At 41.8% G+C, this 19,783-nt stretch overlaps 1 protein-coding gene across 2 annotated transcripts in view; it reads left to right on the plus strand.

Moving 5' to 3' along the window:
• The first annotated feature begins 662 nt into the window (after window positions 1–662).
• pik3c2a (phosphatidylinositol-4-phosphate 3-kinase, catalytic subunit type 2 alpha) overlaps window positions 663–19,783 on the plus strand; it is a 132,131-nt gene continuing 113,010 nt past the window's right edge. The window contains exons 1-2 of one of the 2 annotated variants that reach the window (XM_067993875.1): window positions 663–1,038; window positions 2,533–2,587. The gene's annotated coding sequence lies outside the window, so the exon portion shown is untranslated. The remainder of the gene's footprint in view (window positions 1,039–2,532; window positions 2,588–19,783) is intronic. The other variant, XM_067993874.1, reaches the window with a different exon arrangement.

Raw genomic sequence — 19,783 nt, forward strand, 5'->3', positions numbered from 1 at the left:
CTCCCAATTTTGGCACAAGTCCCCAGATGTTAGTGAGGAGGACTTTGCAGGGTCGACCGGGCTTGGTTTGCTTTTTTCAAGTCCGGTGTCCAGTGGTCCGATGCCGGGTGGTCCGTCAGGTTTTATTCATATGCCTTTTTGTAGCGGGATTGTACAACTGAGTGGCTTGGTCGGCCACTTCAGAAGGCAGTTAAAAATCAGCCACATTGCTGTGGGTCTGGAGTCACATATAGGCCAGACAGCTGGTTTCCTTCCCTAAAGGACATTCGTGAACCAGCTGGGCTTTTACGACAATCCGATAGTCACCATCACTGACACTAGCTTTTTAATTCCAGATTGTATTTTATTAGCTGAATTTAAATTCCCCACCTGCCGTGGCGGGATTAAAATTCCTTTCTTGAGCTATCTGAAGCAATCCAGGACTTTACCGTTCAGTGGCATTGTCTGGACAGCGAGGATGACAAACGAAGTGTTTCCCAATTTGGAAAGCGGCGAGGCTGTGAGCAGTGGTTTTTGTGTTACGCGATCGTAGCCCGAGGTGACCTGTGTCACTGTAACAATAAGAAACTGTTACGTTGCGTGGCTGGGTCGCTGCGTTCCGAGGAAGCGCGATCGGAATTCCTCCCATTGTCCAGACAGAACACTGCATCACACAGGATTCCTCCCGTACTGTACGGGCAGAACCCTGCCTGACCACAGGGTTCGATCGGAATCCTCCTCCCAGTGTTCGGACAGAACGCCGCGCTCCCCGGGGTTCGATCGAACCTCCCCCCCCCGCGCCCCCCCCCCCCCATCCCATTGTTCTCCCCGAACGCTGCCTCGCTGAGGATTCGATCATTCACTGCTCCCGACTGATCGCCGCCCTCGGCTCGGCACCCGGCTGAGCTTCGTCGCCCAGCAAGGGCTCCCTTCGCCCGGGCGGTGATTTAAAGGGCCCCCGCATCGATCCTGCGCCCTAGCCTCGACTTGATTCCCGGAAGTGACGGCCCCTTTTTGTGGATACCGGAGACCGCGGGAAGATGGCGGCTGGGCTCTGAGGTGAGTGGAGTTGGGGGCGCGCTTCACAGTTCCAATTTATAATAATCACAGCCAGTGTCTCTGACGGTAGAAGCCCACCAGTCAAGATGAATGCAGTGAGTTATGTGGACTCCGTGTCGTGGATGGGCTTTTACTTTAAGTGTCTCTTTGAAAATGCATGGAATAATGTAAAGTTCGGAGGGACTGCTGCAGGGACTCAGGACCGGGTCAGAGCTGTGCATTCGTGAGAGCCTTCGATGAAATAGAAGCAGTTAAAAAAAAAATGTGCATTGTTAGTAAGTGTCCTGGGTTAAGTAATGCGCTGGGGCGGCTCTTGTGTTGTGATCGTTTGGGTCTATACAGTCGTAACGGTTTAGCTCTCGTCGGCGTTGGCTCAGTGCAGTGGAATTATTTTTTGTTTCTGAAGTCAGTTCTTTTCTTTTCTAAGTTTTTGAGTTTATCTTTATTCATTAATTCATGTCTTAAACCAAGTGGTTGTATTTTTCACTCTTTCTCTCTGATGGATTAATTCTAAAGCAGGCTCAACGTTGCATCTATTGTGCTGCTGTCAGGATTGTGAAGTCTCTGTTAAAGTGTTGGGTTTTTTTTCAAATGTCACCGAAGAGCATAGATTTCAGAAATTAGCCTGCGATATGAATCGTTTGTAGTGTTCCAACTGAAATGTTTGAGGGAATTTACAAAGGATGTTTTGAAAAGCTGGAATGTTTCACAAACTTTAACATTTTTTAATTGTAGTTTACTGACTAACAAGATTACTTGTTTGGGGCCTTTTACTGTCTGTTGCCTTAGGGTCGAGTCACCTGATGGAAACAATGCTGCCAAATGTTTTGGTCAAATATAATTTTGCTATTCTGAAAGACCATTGAAGGCAAATTTACTATTTTTTTTAAAAACTTTTTATGTATAAATACTAATTTGTAATTTGGGATGTAGTTATTACCAGTTAATATATTTTATGCCCTGTTATAAACATACTTTGAAATGGAATTATTTGGAATCTGGTCTGATGGGCTCAGTGGAGAGGTTTCTTCTAACTGGGACGGGGGCTTCCTCTAACGCCATGAACGTGAGGTTTTTGAGTTTACTGCAGGGGCCTGCTCTAAAAATGGAGAGATTTTTAGCTTCTATTTTCTTCATTTGATGGGGAAAATTTTAATCCATACGGAAATATGGAATCTTATGATGACTGCTGAATAAGTGTATCCAGTACTTGGTTTTAGTGGTTTTATTTCTGATTTTCTGTGGGAATGCTAATGATTAAAAAGAAACAGTGCAAGGTTGGTTGGTCGTCCCATGTTTATTACAGCCAAAAACCTTGCATTATTTATGCTGCTCCTTCCTCTCTCATTCTTCTATTTGTTCTGATCCTCAATACATTGTAGCGCTTGGAGTGTCGTAATGTGTCAGCTCCTCCAACTCAACAATTCTGATATCTTGCATTTGATGAGGTTCTGCTTTATGGTATCCTTGAAGTGTCTGTATTGTCCTCCACAGAACAGTTTCCCCTCCCTCAACTGAGAATCCTGTTACATCCATAGGAACAACAGCTGTAAGTCATAGGTTTTGTGAACTTGAGCAAATTTGAAATGCGTTTGATATTTTGCAAGGTCAACATGTATTTTTTTTGACAATGAGTTGGCCTAATGCATAAATCTGAAGTACTTTTAAGAATCTTTTTTGGATTGTTGCCAAGTATCTAAAACTTATTTGTCAGATTGTTGGTTGAGGGGATTTGACTGTTTGTTTGATCTTTTTCTTTTCTCTTTTAAATCCCTACCCCAAACCCTGCAGGAAATAAAGTGCTGGGATTTTCTTTTCAAAAGGGAAAAATAAAATGTTGGAAATGTGAAATAAAAACAAAAAATGTTGTTAATACACAACAGGTCTATCAACACCTGGAAAGGGAGAAGACAGGATAATGTTTTGGGGAGAGACCTAAAAGGATCTGGTAGCGTTTTGCACTTTTCTCTTTTCAGATGCTGATCATAGAATGTTACAGCACAGAAACGGGCCATTTGGCTCATGAAGTCTGTGCTTCTATCCCTATCTTTGTAACCACCTCCAGCCCTACAACTCTCTGTGATCCTTCAGTTCTTGTCGCTTGCACATCCCTGATTTTAATTGCTCCGCCATTGGCAGCCATGCCTTCAGCTGCCTAGGCCCTAAGCTTTGGAATTCCCTCCCCAAAACACTCCCCCTCTCTGCCTCTCCTCCTTTTAAGACGCCCCTCAAAAGCTCTTTGAACAAGCTGTCCTATTATCTCCTTATCTGGCTCGGTGTCAAATTTTGTTTGATCACTCCTGTGAAAGAGCCTTGGCACATTTTACTATGTTAAAGGCGCTCTGTAAATGTAAGTTGTTTTTGCTTGTGTTTTTCTTCACATAAACCACCTAGTCTAATCCCACACTGTTGCTCATCCTATACCTATTAATATTTCTCATCCTCCAACAATTACCCCACAAATCTTTTGATTGTGCTTTGAGCTCTGCTTCAACAATGGTCTGTGGCAGACAATTGCGTATTCCAGCCACCCTCTGTAAAGAGACCTCTTCCAACCTCTCCTTCAATTCTTTTTGTGATCATCTCAAATTTGAGCTCTGTTAATGCACCTGCTACATATTTCCAATATTTTAATAAAATAGTAGGTATGGCTCAATGAGCAGCAACAGCACGTCTCCATGACCTTGTGCTGTTGGCCATTCTTTAACTCGTGTGTGACACCAATGCTAAAGGCACACACTCCCCAACTCGCAGATCTCTCGCTGCCAGCTGCGACCCAAAAGTAAACTGATTGGAAAGACCTGGTAAAAATGGGTCTTGCCACCCATGGACATTGGTGAATTCCAATAAATTTATTGTTGGGTTGCAACTCGATGCATGAGATCTGTGCATTTCGAGCTGGCAGGATGAGCACAGACCCTTTGCCGTATGAAAGCACTCTGGTGTTTGAGTGTTTGGAGATGCAGGGAACATCGAGGCTTGATCTGTTCCATATCCAGCATCCACCAATGTAGATTTTCATCCCTATTGTTTTTGTAACTTGTTGGGCAATTAATATTTTAGATTTTTAAAATTACAGTACATTACCACTTGATTCCTCTGATCAGAATACTATGTTTTTATTGTATGTTGTGTTTTCACCCTCTCTTGCTTTCTTTTTTGTGAACTTGTGCTCTATTGATTTTCGAGACTCCCAGGAAGTTAACAGTGTACACACAAAAAATATTTGAATTCCAGGGAGCCTGGCTACAGGATAAGCCTTTTCCATGGTCTTGTCTGTTTTTCTCCCTTGGCCATTCTTGATTGATACCAGCTAAAAATAACTTTAGTTGAATGCAAAGATCTTGCATTTTTTATTATACCATTGCTAATTATCAGCTTCCCTTACTTTGTAAAAGTGGGTTTCAAATTAGTGAGGAGACTGACTGGGGGAAGGGGTGGGAGCCGAAGAAATATTCATTCTGTCCCAGGTGGAGTAAATGTTCGTCACCTGTAATGAACTTTGGTGGGGGGAGGGAGACTTTTTGTATGCTTGTTTTTCAATTTCTATATGTTTATATAGTGGAAATGGATAGGATAATATTTAGAAGGTGCAGTAAATGTTTTAGTGCAGTCCGTATAAAATAAAGTTAGGGTAACAAGAATTTGATTAACATTCAGTTGTGCTGTTTGCTGCCTGATATATGGACTGCTTATAAGGCAGGAGTGAGCAAAGACTCAAGAGCGAGTTATAATGGTCTTTTTACATGAATTTCAGTATTCCATGTTTGCTGTTGACTATGCCTTATGTATCTTGCATAATCCAATTGAATTATGAAATTGGTGTGCAAATGAAAGAATATATAACTCTTGGTAATTTGCAGTGGAGCCTGCACACCTGCATGCATTTCTGTAGAATCAAGTCTCCACTAAGTATATAATTAAATCTAGCTTGACTGGTTCTAATGTACTGTAGGCACCATGACTGGAAAACATTTATCCATATAAATGTATGGTTTATGTCCTTAAAAACGATATGCTTGGTTTGAAATGCAATTTGTACAAGGTACTACATTTTTTGGTGGATAAAATTGCGTTGTTTTGATACACATACAATTTATTCTGCTCAGCTGTGCTGACATTTCTGCAATCCTAATATTTCCTTTGAGATTTTAAATTAAATATGTATTTACATTTCAAGGAAGAATGCATCTTGGAATTCAGTGAAACAGAAACCCATAATGTGTTAACTGCTTTGAAGTAATATACTAACAGCTTGCATCTCAATTAGCAGGAAGCTCTATTTCATAGATCTGCAGTGACAAGGTTCACATTTCAATTTTCTGACTGTCTCTGTTCATTAGAGATACAAAACACAGTGATAGTTAACATTGGCACTCCCAGTTACTGCTGAGAAAAATTGGCTTGAGACAAAATATTTTTTTAGATGGCTTCTCTCCTATCCTCCACCCTTTCCCCTAGCTCAATGGGGAGAACTGATGTGTGGTATGGTACAGAGCCACAAGGCAAATCTGAGATTTGAATTCTGGTGTGTGCTAAATTCTTTGGTCTAAGTTGATACGGTGAGTGTCACTATTGGCCAACTTCTCAACAGATCAGAGTTGCACTGTTAATCACTTTCTTACTGGATAGGGCTCCTGTAAGGACATTTTGTGAGAACAGTATGGGGCTTGGTTGTGATACTTGCCAACACTGTCTGGCTGGCTTTACATGTGAAGTATGCCATTTGGTTGCAGTACCAGAGAGATACCAGAATTCATGGAACTATACCTAATGTGAGTCACCTTTTTAGGTGAGGAAGAGATAGAAGGGGTAATACTGTAGGTATGAATTATAAAGCAGATCAGAAAAGATTAATGGAATTGGTCATCGTTTGATGTTTATGAATCATTTGATTCCCATCCACCCATTATTCTCTGCTATTTGCTGAATACTTCAAATATTTTTCATTTTTTTCCTTAATACTGCAATTAATATGACAATTCGCTTTTTAGTGGTACTCCTCAGATAGAAGAATGTTTCTGAGCACTTTGAGGGGGAAGGTGGGTGCTGAGTAGGATGTGAAGGAATTTGGAGAGATTGGGGTTAAGATCAAAGGTGTAGTCAATTATAGGTTTGAAGGAAAATGTTGGAAGCAGCAAGATGTGCAGCAAGGTGAAATGGCTTCAGAAGAGAATTCCAGAAGGCGGGGGTATAGTTCCTGAACGACTGATGTAAAGTAGTGGAGGGAGTAGGATACAAGCAGTAACTCAAAGTCCAAGGAATTGAGGGTGGGGCCTGGTATGAGTGGTTGGTGAAGGTTTCTGGTCAGGTGGAGGGATTTCAAAAAGTGTAGGATCTTTTGAAATCAACTTACTGTGATACAAGAAACCATGAGAGATAATAGGCATGCAGGATTGCAGAGTTGCGAGTTAATTAACAATGACGTGCTGTAGGAAAGATTGTGTCTAAAGTTAATGTATGATGTCATATTTAGCTTTCTCAAGTTGGCCTACGTTAAATCAACCTGAATAATGTGAATTTAAAAATTCTGCCAGCAGCCTGAGAAAAGTGCAGCATTGTTTGCAAATCATTGAACTCTTGGTTCACCAGATATTTTGAAACATAATAATGCAAGAGTTGTATCTCCTAATGCTATTTATTGAGTACTCTGAGCACCTGTTAAATAACAACCTGTTATAATTATTATAATTAGTTATAACATGGTGTGTTGGATAAAATGACATAGCCTTAGCTGGGTTTAATTTAACGCAGTTTCTCTTTGGCATTTGACACACCTCTCAGTTCAGCATTTGGTTTTGAGCGCACTCTAAAGTTTGTAAAGCAGCATACCAGATATTACATTATATGTTTCTATTTAAGTTTGTGTGTACTAATGGAAAGGTTCACAATCTCTTTCCTCCAGGAGTAATTACATAAACAGTCAAAGTTAAATCTTCCTGCTATTTCTGTCTCTCTCTTACATTGATTATGGCATCAAATTTATGCATTCCTTGAATACTTCACAACTGTCCTTCATTCCTGATTCATCAGATATCAACTTCTGCTTTTTAACGCTTGCTGCAATAATAAAACTTCTGCCTGAACTGAACTAAATTGAGTTCTTTTAACTGCTCCAAGCAAGCTGCAATCGTTCCTCTGGCTATGACTTTTATATTTAAAAAAACATATAAACTCAATGTAAAACTGCCTTTCTTGTATTCTTTTAAAATTAAATAAACCTTCAGTCACTTTGATGTGCTGGTCACTTCCTTAAACTTGGAAATCCATTTCCACTAATAGTTAACAGTTTTCTATCTATTGCAAAACGTTGTTTTAGATGCCATTGAACTGGGATCAGGGGTTATCCCTTATTGACAAGAGGCCATTTTTAAGCTGTTTTTACAAGTTGGGCCTCCTTATTTACTGTCAACTGTTCTAAACTAGATGAGAAGAGAGCTTTTCCTTTAGCCTCCTACCAAAATGCTTTCTGAGAAACTAAAGCAATTTAGATGTTTAAGTTAGGAAATCAAGGTTGAATGGTCAAATACATTTATTCTTTGACCCTAGGCCAAACTGGCTTTTAATATTGGCACTTTTAAACACAGAAACAACCTTGTGTTTAATCTCTAAGTATTTATTTATAAACAAAATAGTAGAGTTTTAATCCTACTTTGCCCTGTCCTATGGGTTTCGCTCCTAATTTTTCATGTGCTCAGAATGTTTAAGACTTTTGACAAAGTTCTTGGGCGTCATTGTTTTAATGCTTTATGTTTTGCTGATCCAAATTTTTTTCTTCTGACTCAGTGCTGTGTAAGTTGTGAAAAAGCAGGATAGTGTGATTTTTTTTTTATTGACGTTATTGAAATGCAAGTGTTGTATTGTTGATGTGGAATTCCTCCTGTGTCGAGTTAGTGGTCTTAAATGATGCAGGCAAGCTTCTAATCAATTAGCGGTGACAGTAATTGGACTATGAGGTGAGATTACACTAGTTGGCTTGTTTTTTTGGTCTCATTTGTTTCCAGTGGTCAGTGAGACAGAAACACAAGGGTGCAAATTTAAGATAATCGTGAAGAATTAAAGAGGAAATTAGAATGTGGAATTCTCCGCCACAAAATGCTGTTGAACCAGAGTCCATAAATTATTTTGAAGAGAATTGGATACAGTCCGATCCTATTTTAATTTGAATTTTTTTTTTCAAGCAAAGAAAACGGCTCCTGTGCTGTTTATTTAAATAGCTTAACTTGAATTACCGGATAACTTTTTAATTTGAAGGTTTTTTGGCTTTAACAGGAGTAGACTAGGTTGTCTGAGAAAAGAGGATACGGGGAGTGAGCAACAATGTGGGATTGGACTGAGTGGCTTGTGGAGAAATACACTTGATGGGCTGACTGCCTGTTTTTGCACTGTAATTGATTCTGTTCCATGATTTGCAAATCACAAGTTCCTTGGGAGCAGTTTTCTTCAGTTTTCCTTTGTTCACTTGTATTTTGTTACACATTTTATGGTAACTGTATTTTTCTATCTCTGCTTGGTGCCTTCTACCAACACAACAGTTGAAAACAGGAATCTTTGAGACTGAGTTTGTTGCTGCTCAAACTACCTTGCACTCTTAAATACGCTATATGTACGCAGGAGTACTGCTACATTGGTACTTCCTTAAAGCTATCCCCAAATCTGAACTTGGGCGTGATTCCAGCTTCCAAGAGGTAGTCGTGGAGTGTTAGCTGGATTTGTCAGCTATAGGGAAACTATCCTTCAGCATCCCAGAACTGCTTTCATATTCTGCTTCTGATCATGTTCTCAAGATTTCTTTCTTTCTGTGATGGTTAGAGGGAGCATTATGGTAAAGGATAACGCAATGTTTCTTTTTGTTTGCTCTCGAGATGTGGGCAACACTGGCAAGGCTGCATTTATTGCCAACAAGGTACCCTGAGAAAGTGAGGACCTTCTCCTTAGGCTGCAGTTCTTGTGGTGATGGTGCTCCCACAACGACGTTGGATAGGGAAATCTAGGATTTTGACTCAGTGCCTATGAAAGAGTGGAGCTATATGGCCAAGGACGACGTGTGACTTGGAGGTGATGGTGTTCCCACGTTACATAGAATCTACAGCACAGAAACAGGCCATTCGCCCCAATTGGTCTATACTGGTGTTAACACTTCATTCGAGCCTCCTACCCTGCTCCCATATGCCTCTATTCCCTTCTCCCTCGTGTTTGCATCAAGCCTCCTCTTAAATGCATCAATGCTGTTTGCTTCAACCACTCCATGCAGCAGCGAGTTCCACATTCTAACCACTCCCTGTGCAGTTATTGCTTTTCTTGTCCTTCTCGTTGTCGAGGTATGTATGTACGTACCAAAAATGAAGAGTGTTTCGCAAGGCACCATAGAGTGCTGCTGTGAGTGGCCAGCATGACTGGTGTTAATCTTGTGCAATGGTTTCACAAGCTGGGCTTGAAACTGGAGTGAAACCAGTGGTAAGTTTATTATGTTGAATGCTTGTCCAGCTTTATGTTGTGTGGCCTGATCAAGCCTTCCAGGCTTGGCAGGGGGAGAAGAGGAAGAGGGCAGTAGCTGCATCCTATTCTACAAATTATGCTTCTGTACGACGCTGATGGTGTTTTCACTCGGCACATTTTAGCATAGTGTATTACAGAAGAAAAATCGTGCTTCAGCCAATACGCATAGGTTTTAAAGCAATTTTTTTTTACCTAGTTCCCACCACTACTGACTGACCTTGTGTACTATAGCTGAAAATATTCACTCCAGCCAGGGCCCATATTTGGAAGTGCAAGATCTTGAATTCAATTGTTGGCTGTTTTCACAAAAAAATTGCAGCCCACCACCCACATCCAACCATTAAACGTAACAGAAATCCTTGTGATAACACTCTGGGAAATTTGGTGGTGTGTAGTGTAATCTTCCCATTAGAAGTACAGTGAAACCTGTACAAAGGACACCTCCAAAAATGGAACACCCATTGACAGTTCCAAATAATTTACTATACATACAATGAGCATTTTGAAAATAGTGACACCTGATGCAAGTCCCCTTAGGTGTCCCTAATTTACAGGTTTCACTGTATAATAAACAAGAACTTAGATGGGAGGTTAATGGGGATCCACTTTTTGACACAAGTGAGCAAATTCAGGTATGTGTATATGTGTCAGTAAAATGGATATAGTTCTTACAAACATCTTGAGAGGAAAGGATTGGATTTCGTGACCATGTTTGACCCTGAAATATTTATTTCGGGAGCAATAGGCAGATAAGCAAAAAGTTACCTGATTGTAGATTGCTTTGTTGGTCACCTGGGGAGAACGCTGGGGTTTTTTCAGCACAATGAAGCCTTGTATTTGTTTCTACTCACCAGCTAAAGATTCGATGAGCAAAGATTGAGGGCTTTGTTGCTAGAGAGATCTTAGGAGCTGGCTCGGAGTGGTGTGAGTTGAATTCGGATGACAGTAAAGGGTAAAGTTCAAAGAGTAATCTCCTGATCCCGAGAAACAATAACCTGTAGTGTGTTCCCGTCAGGCTGTGCTATGTATGTTTGCTGACCAGTTTACAATTAGCTGCTATACCTGGGTGTTACAATTTGGGTCTGCTGCAGGTATCTACTCTGGTTCAGTGGTGTCAGTCACTCTCAAGTGGTCTGGTTGCTTCCTTTTTTTTTGCAGCAGTTGACTCCCACTCTCCTTTATCTGCTAGCCCAGTAGCAGGATGGGGGAATGAAGCAATGCAACTCTGTGGTGATCTGGACTGGATCTCTATGCCACTGTTTGGGATCTGCATGAAACAACTGTCCATCCCGCATTCAAATTGCCTCTCGAATGCTTATGAATGGCCAGCCCAATGTGGAGCAGTCTGGGTACATGACTTCCTTTCAGGTGAGCTTCTGCCCAAAACGTACATTTAAAATCAAATATGTCCAAAGCTTTTTCATGGAAAAATGGCCAAAGTATTCTGAACTGTGACACGGGGCAGGGAGAAAGCGTATCTCTTCTTTCTCTTTTCCCCCCTACCCCACTGCTACTGCAGCATTGTGGAAGTTTTAACAACGTGGCTGACTTGTGAGCGGTATCATTTGCTTCCAGCTTGTAAAGATACAGCTGAGATTAATGGCAGAATAAGTAGGTTTGTCTGTGGACATAGCAAATGAAGATAATGTAGAAGTGAGACTCAAGTTCTGACAAAGGCTTAACTGAAATTTTAATCTGCTTTTCTCTCTCCAAAAGCTTCAACGGTTTCTGTATATTTTCAGATTTCCAGCATTGCAGTTTTGTCTTTTATCTCCATTTTCAGATCTATTATTTTTATTGAATAATGTGAAATATAACCCGTACAGGATGTAGCTGTGTAGGCTGAGCACCAATGAGTCACTGAGATTTAAAATGTCAATAGGATTGTCTTTTGTTTTGACTACAGGGTTAAATAAATAAATAACTTTGGTCTTAAATTGGATGTTCAGTTGGACAGCTAGACTTTTACACACTTGCTGTGTTGGGTTATTGCAAGGTGCACGATTCCATGTTGTTCAAAATAGTGGCTCGTGGATGATTTTAAAACGTTTTGCAATGCCATGATGGGTAACAAACTTGACCAGACAAGAAAATGACTAATTGGTACTAGTTTTTGAAAGCTGTCTGGAATGTAAGTGCTTGTGAGTTAGGGTCTGCCTCCTGTACAAAACAGTAGAGCAGAAATGTCCAACCTGCAGTTCTAGGGTCATTTGGCTGTCAAAACCAAGGCAACGTCATCCTATTTGCGCTGTTTTGTTCTATTTGAATTCTGTGGGCCTGGAGCTATGAAAAGTACTGTTTTTAGCACAGTTACCTCCATTGGCAGATAAATTTTAAACCAAAACACAAATCTATTTGAATCAGCAACTTTAGAGATGTACAAATTAATGAAAGCTTGAACTTTGTCACCGCTGAGGCTCTATAATATGGACTTAAGTGATGCATAAAGGTAGAAGTTTAGCCACCTGGGCAATAGAGAACTGAAATTTACAGTAATGGGTGGGGAAAGATTCATGTTTCAATGTCTGTGCAGATAATACCTGTTTATTGATGGGACTTGCATTGCAGAACTGAGGGTATCAAAGGGCTGAATACAGGGAAGTGAATACGGGGAAGTTTTGAGAGCAAGAAATACCACGAACTTTGAACACAGACGTTTCAAGGGAAAATTTGTGTTGTTGATGTGGCTTGTTGATAAACTGGTACTTTGTTCTTTTCGTGCCAGTTTTGTTCCAGAGTAAGAGGAAGTGCTTGTGACAAAACATATTTTGTGGTTTCTGACCCTGTCCCTCATTTTCGGTTTATCATTTTTTTTACTCTCCTGCATTTAGTTTACATTCAATCCTGAAGTTTTAATGAGTGGTGGTGGTGGGTGGGGGGGTCGTCATTGGGCATTGGTTCTGGATTTCTGTGACCCATTTAGTGATTTAGCCTAACTAGTAAATGGACCTTCACTTGGCACAAGAAATTGTGTTTATCCCATCCAACTGGCTTTCAGCACTCATTTGCAGTCTTTTGACTTTTAAGATCATCACTTTTAGCCCTTTTTGTTTTTTTTAACCTCTGTACAAACATACAAAAAGAAATGATTTCATTTGGGGGACTGGGCTGCAGTAGTTAATGAGCTGAACCTGTGAGGGAGCCGAATTAACCTCTTTCATCGTGGGTGCTAATTGAACTTCTTCACCCCATTGGGCTCAGTAACTCCCGTTAGCTAATTCCCCTGTTCCTAAGAATACTTGTTTATTTTTTATTTTTTTGAAAACTTCCAAGCTGCTTGTAATTTATTTTTCAAAACTTGTTATCCTGCTAACTATAAAAGGGCATTCATAATGCAGTTCAAAGAAGAAGCAAGCGCAGAAACTTGACATGTTCAAGATGATGAACAGATGGTGCCATGGTGATATTGGAGGTTGCAGATGTCACTTGTTGGTATTCTTGTTGCCTGGATGCGGCAGAGGATGAAAACCTGCTTTGGATCCCAGTTTTATATTTGCAGCTTACTGCTGTAAAAGTGCCCACAGTGTGGGCTTTGTTAGACTTCAGCACACCAGAATAGAGCCTCTTTTCAGTCTTGCAGCAGCGACTTGAGAATTTGATTTAGCCTTGCATCTTATCAAGTAGCTCAGTGCCAGTGCAGTACCAGTTCCTGATGCTGAATTCACAGACGGGGCTAGTGATGGCAGCACCTGCAGAATTGTAAACTGTACCTTGTGTATTTAGTACTTCGGTAGGTGTGTTGTAAAACTAAGCATAAACGCCAACCTACCACACTCGGAAAAGCTGAGTAATAGCTTCAAAAAGGCAAACAATTGGAACAATATAGAACGTGGGGGTGGAAGCTCTCAATAAAGGCTGATGAGTAAGGTCACAACCTCCAAGGTATCTGAATGTTAAATTCCTCTTTATTACTTTGGGCTTTCAGGACTTTAATGAGTTTTTCTGTGAAAACTGAAACCCATTAGTTCCAAGTAAAAAGTGAAAAGAAAGTGTAATTGCTGGAAATCTGAAACCAAAGTAGGAAATGCTGGGAACACTCAGGTGACAGGCTCTTCAGAACAGCAGATGGGTCTGTACCTGGAATGTAAACTTATCTGTACTTTCCACAGATACTGACTGAAGTGTGTGTTTCCAGTATTTTCTGTTTGTCCCAGTTGCCTCATGTACGACTTACAAAAAGTAATCACTGGCACATGTGTTTGTCATGAATAAAGCTGCAACTACACCAAACATTCCATCAGTTGTATTAAAAGGGCTGGTGGAAACTAAAGTACCCAAAATGCAATTTAATTCTTCCGATGAGAATTTTTGCAAATAAATCCAAATATTCTATTCAATCTTATCAGTATTTCTGGCTAAGTAATACATACAAAATAGGTAGCAACTCTGTAACCGTTAAAGCAAAATCGATAGGTTTTACTTAAACATAGAATGAATCAATGCCCTTGCCATTCTCTGCATGCTGGATGCAGCATGTACCTTGGAGCAATAATTATGTGTAGCTATAAGACTCTTCTGCTTCAGACGTGCTGTGGGTAGCCCAGAGCAATGTGCAGCAGGATGGTGGTCATGCTTAGTGATCTGGCTGCCAGCATTGTTCTCATGTCCTTTGACAGTGGGGTGGGGGTGGTGCGATTATTTTTAGTTTGGAACTACCAGGGCAAAGTGAGGAGAGGAAATGGAGCTCAACATTAATGGATGTCTCCTTTGGAACAGTGATGTGACTATTTTGGTGTATCCGTAGAACTTAATTGTGCAAGAGTTACTGGAAGTTTATACAAGCAACTTATGTTTCCCTAAGTACACTGGTGACACCCAGGGGTATACTTCTCTACTGCCTCTGTATTGTGGAACTGCTTTCCGACATCCAGCCTTGGATAAGCCGCAATTTCCTCCAACTAAACATTGGGAAGACCAAAGCTATCGTCTTTGGCCCACACCATAACCTCCGCACCCTTGCCACTAACTCCACCTCCAGCCACTTTCTCAGGCTGAACCAGACTTTTTGCACCCTCTGCATCCAATTCAACCCCATGCTCAGTTTCCAACCCCATATTCTCCCTGTTACAAAGACCGCCTAGTTCCACCCATGTAACATCGCCTGCTTCCGCCCCTACCTCAGCCAGTCTGCTGCTGAAACCCTCATGCATGCCTTCGTCACCTCTATACTCTACAGTTCTAATGCTCCTCTGGTCCACCATCCATCCTCCACTCTCCATAAATTTCAGCTTATCCAAAACCCTGCCTGTACCCTGACCTGCTCACTTCTCACTGACCTACATTGACTCCCAGTCCTCCAATGCTTCAAATTTGAAAATCTAATTTTTAAAAATTCATTCACTGGATGTGGGCATCGCTGGCAAGGCCAGCATTTATTGACCATCTCTAATTGCCATTGAGAAGGTGGTGGTGAGCCACCATCTTGAACTGCTGCAGTCCATATGGTGAAAGTACTCCCACAGTGCTGTTAGGTAGCGAGTTCCAGGATTTTGACCCAGCGACGATGAAGGAACAGCGATATATTTCCAAGTTGGGATGGTGTGTGACTTGGAGGGGAACGTGCAGGTGGTGTTGTTCCCATGCGCTGCCCTTGTCCTTCTAGGTGGTAGAGGTCACGGGTTTGGGAGGTGCTGTCGAAGAAGCCTTGGTGAGTTGCTGCAGTGCATCTTGTAAATAGTACACACTGCAGCCACGGTGGTGGAGGGAGTGGATGTTTAAGGTGGTGGATGGGGTGCCAATCAAGCTGGCTGCTTTGTCCTGGATGGTGTCGAGCTTCTTGAGTGTTGTTGGAGCTGCACTCATCCAGGCAAGTGGAGAGTATTCCATCACTCCTGACTTGTGCCTTGTAGATGGTGGAAAGGCTTTGGGGAGTCAGGAGATGAGTCACTCACTGCAGAATACCCAACTCTGACCTGCTCTTGTAGCCATAGTATTTATATGGCTGGTCCAGTTAAGTTTCTGGTCAATTGTGACCTGCCAGGATGTTGATGGTGGGGGATCCGGCAATGGTAATGCCTTTGAATGTCAAGGGGAGGTGGTTAGGCTCTCATTGGAGGTTGTTGTGTTTAAATTCCTTCATGGCCTCACCTCTTATCTCTGTAACCTCTTTCACCCCAGCTCATGAACTCTCCAATTGCTCTGCCTTTGGCCTTTGATGCATCTTCCCCTCTCTTTGCCTGACGATTGTCTGCTGTGCCTTCAACCGCCTAGGCTCACACTTTGCAATTCTTTCCCTGAACCCCTTTGTCTCTCCACCTCTGCCTCCTCTTGTAAGACCTTCCTTAAAAGCCACCTTGTACCAAACTTTTGTTCACCGATCCTAATATCTTCTCCTTTGGTTTATTATCTATTCTTAGATTATGAAGTGCAGTGGGATGTTTTTATACGTTAAAAGGTGCTACAAAAATACAAGTGATTTTTTTTTCAGAGAAGAAAGAATTTGCTTTATATGGTGTCTTTTCATGACCTCCAGATGTCTCATAGCCCTTCACAACCAGTACTTTGAAATGTCATCACTGTTGTATCAGACATTCTATCTTACTGATGTTGGTTGAGGGATACATGCTGGCCAGGATACTGGGGGAACACACCTGTTCTTTGAATAATGCCGTGGGATCTTTACATCCATTGAGAGCAGATGGGGTCTCGGTTTAAAGTCTCATCCAAAAGACGGTACTTCCCTCAGTGCAGCACTCCCTCAGCACTGTGTTAGTGTGGCAGCATAGGTTATGTGCTCATGCATATGGAGCTTGAACCCATGACCTTCTAACACTGAGGCGAGCAAGTAGCCACTGAGCCAAGGCACACACGTGCCAGACCTTTTTGAGAGAGATAATTTCATGGATTCAGCATTGGAATTCATTGTAGCACAAGTTCTAAAATATTTTATAAAGTTTTGTGGGCAGTTTGAAGACCCAGAGCATTTAAATAACTCCACAAGTCAAGCGAATGACCACTGAGATAGCTTACTGCTGTGCAAATCGTGACTGATTGACAATTATATGTGACTGAGTTGGTTACAGAAAATAAATGCTTTTCTTTTACATTTGAATTGGTACCAGATTTCTTGCAGCTGTTCATCCAAACTTGTTTTCTTGCATTTAACAAGCACCTGTGGACTTTCCATCCTGCATTTTCAGGAGTGCCAGCGAAAGTTGATTATCTGCCTGTTCAACTAGTGCCATGGGACTTTTAACGTCCAACTGAAGGAAGAGCAGGCAATTTTCCTGGTACCCTGTGCAACGTTTCTACCCGCAACCAACATAAAAACAGATTCACTGGTTACCCGCCTCACTGTTTGGTGTTATGTTGCTGCTGCTGCATTTGCTTTTGTAACAGTCGCCGCACTCCCAACAGTAATTCATTACCACATTTCCCCAATTCTGCTGTGGTTGTAGGATTTAGGCTTTGCGCTGAAACTGAAAACTGATTTAAGGCAAGAAGTGCTTTGGTGAAAGTGTATCACTTGGAGCATGAGCAGGGTCTTGTCCACTGTTAGTTCCCAGTGTGTGTGGAAGAAAATTTAAATTGGGCAAAAAAAATCCCAGAATATTTGTTTTTCCTTTCACTTGAATTCCTGGAAAATATACAAAAGAACGTGGGGTTGGTTAGAAGTAACTGCTGTGGTGCCTATGTTGCATACTTTTTCCTCTCCTCCCTCTGTTTGAATATATTCTCCTCCCACTGAGCGCACAGAGAACGAGAGATCCCCTCGCACACAATATGGCGGAATATTTCTTTGGGGAAGTGTTTAGTATCAATGTCACTTCAGGCACTGCTGCTTGCCAGTAGCCGAGAAGTGTAGGTTTTATTAAGAGGCCAGTAATTTCCTCTTTCAGCAGCAGCAATATGTAAGTGTTACTTTCCACAATATAATTTGCATGCCTGTATCATAAAAGTGAATTTTCCCATTCCTGCTTTGCCAGCAGATGATCTTCAAACACTTTGAATATGCTCATTAGATTTATTTATAGTGATGATCTTGGCCTATCGGTAGGAGTATGAGCTGTATGAAAAATCACTCGACATTCTTTCCGTCCCTTGCATACCTCTGCAGCAGCTTGCGATAACTCTGCGTGTGATGGACTAGTGATGTGTGCCAGTGGAGCTTCATCACAAAAATGTACCCTCTTAACTATGTATATCTTTTGATTGCACCTTTTCAGAATTGAACAAATTTACCAAAAATAGGCCTCCATCTGAACCCACAGCCTTGATTAGTTAGGAGCTGAACAAAACTGATCTTTAGTGATTGAATGTTGGATGTACTCGAGTTTGGAGGGGAAACTGGTTTTGGATTACAGTTTTATATGTATAGATGCCTGTTTCCTTGTAAGCTGTACAATGGAATTGTCGTGTCCAAGTTCTTAAAGCTGGGGCTGTACTTATATAGTCTGAGTTGATCATGGCATTAAGACATGGTTTATAGTTGATTTTAAAAATTATGTTTTATTTTCTGAAGTATTGGGCCTTGACACGAAAGGGCGATCTATGTGACTAAATGCTGTTACACAAGCTGCAGAACAGGAGCATTTTGCAGGGCTTTATTTTGGTTGGCAGTGAGTTATGGGATTGTAATTAAATTGCAGGGTTCTTGTGGGTGTCCTGAGCCACAGCAACTAAGCTGGATTTATGACTGTCAGCAGAATGCAAAACTGAATTACAGTCTTAAACTCTCTGTCAGCCAACTCTTTTTTTTGCGCACTCTATCAAACAATGTTTTAGATTATGGCTATTGGTGGGTATGAGTGCCATTTGGAGTTATGGTTTGTGATGGAGGTGAAAGGGTGCAGCAGCAGTTTGATTTGTCCTGAAAGAGAGATGGTGTCAAGTGGTTGCTCTTGCTGTGCTTAGAGGCCTTTTTAATTTAAAAAAAAATTAAAGCCCTGTACATTCATATTTCTCTTGTGGATTATATAGAACTATTTTTGACTCTCTATCTACCTCTTCAGAGAAACTCCATCTCTCTCATTTGTGGAATAAGGACTGTTCTCCATTTACACTAGGGTTAATTCTGTGGTGAATCCTGTATGTTTTAGAGCAGGCCATGCAGTATTACCCCATGTGCAGAGTTTTCATGAACCCTGCTCCGCTAGGCCCGACCAGTACATTCAGTTTTTGGTAGGGGATCAATTGGACCAGTTATTATTTCAACTCTGATGATATCAACTTTTGGGTGTGGAGAAAGAGACTGGTAACACCGATTCAGTCATGCTGCCTTGAGTCAATGCTGGATTTAGGACTGTCAGCAGAATGCTAAACTGAATTACAGTCTTAAACTCTCTGTCAACCAACTCTTTTTGGGTGTACTCGAGTTTTGAAGTGGAGAATTAACCCACAACTTCTTGTCCAGATTTGGGTCACCACTGCCAGGACATTTGTTACATTATATGCTTAGCCAAGGATTGATTTATGAAGCATGTCTTTGATCCTGGGAAGAGACTGTCATTGTACTGCACTCTATCTGGATGGCAGTGTGGACCAGATTTTTTTAAAATTCGTTCATGGGATGTGGGCATCGCTGGCGAGGCCAGCATTTATTGCCCATCCCTAATTGCCCTTGAGAAGGTGGTGGTGAGCCGTGTGGTGAAGTTGCAGTCCGTGTGGTGAAGTTCTCCCTCAGCACTGTTAGGAAGGGAGTTCCAGGATTTTGACCCAGCGACGACGAAGGAACGGCTATATATTTCCCAAGTCGGGATGGTGTGTGACTTGGAGGGGAACGTGCAGGTGGTGGTGTTCCCATGTGCCTGCTGCTCTTCTCCTTCTAGGTGGTAGAGGTCGCGGGTTTGGGAGGTGCTGTCGAAGAAGCCTTGGCGAGTTGCTGCAGTGCATCCTGTGGATGGTACACACTGCAGCCACAGTGCGCCGGTGGTGAAGGGAGTGAATGTTTAGGGTGATGGATGGGGTGCCAATCAAGCGGGCTGCTTTATCTTGGATGGTGTCGAGCTTCTTGAGTGTTGTTGGAGCTGCACTCATCCAAGCAAGTGGAGAGTATTCCATCACAGTCCTGACTTGTGCCTTGTAGATGATGGAAAGGCTTTGGGGAGTCGGGAGGTGAGTCACTCGCCACAGAATACCCAGCCTCTGACCTGCTCTTTTAGCCACAGTATTTATATGGCTGGTCCAGTTAAGTTTCTGGTCAACGGTGACCCCCAGGATGTTGATGGAGGGGGATTCGGCGATGGTAATGCCGTTGAATGTCAAGCAGAGGTGGTTAGACTCTCTCCTGTTGGAGATGGTCATTGCT

Source organism: Heptranchias perlo, chromosome 12 (assembly GCF_035084215.1).
Source record: "Heptranchias perlo isolate sHepPer1 chromosome 12, sHepPer1.hap1, whole genome shotgun sequence".
Classification (NCBI taxonomy): Eukaryota; Metazoa; Chordata; class Chondrichthyes; order Hexanchiformes; family Hexanchidae; genus Heptranchias; species Heptranchias perlo.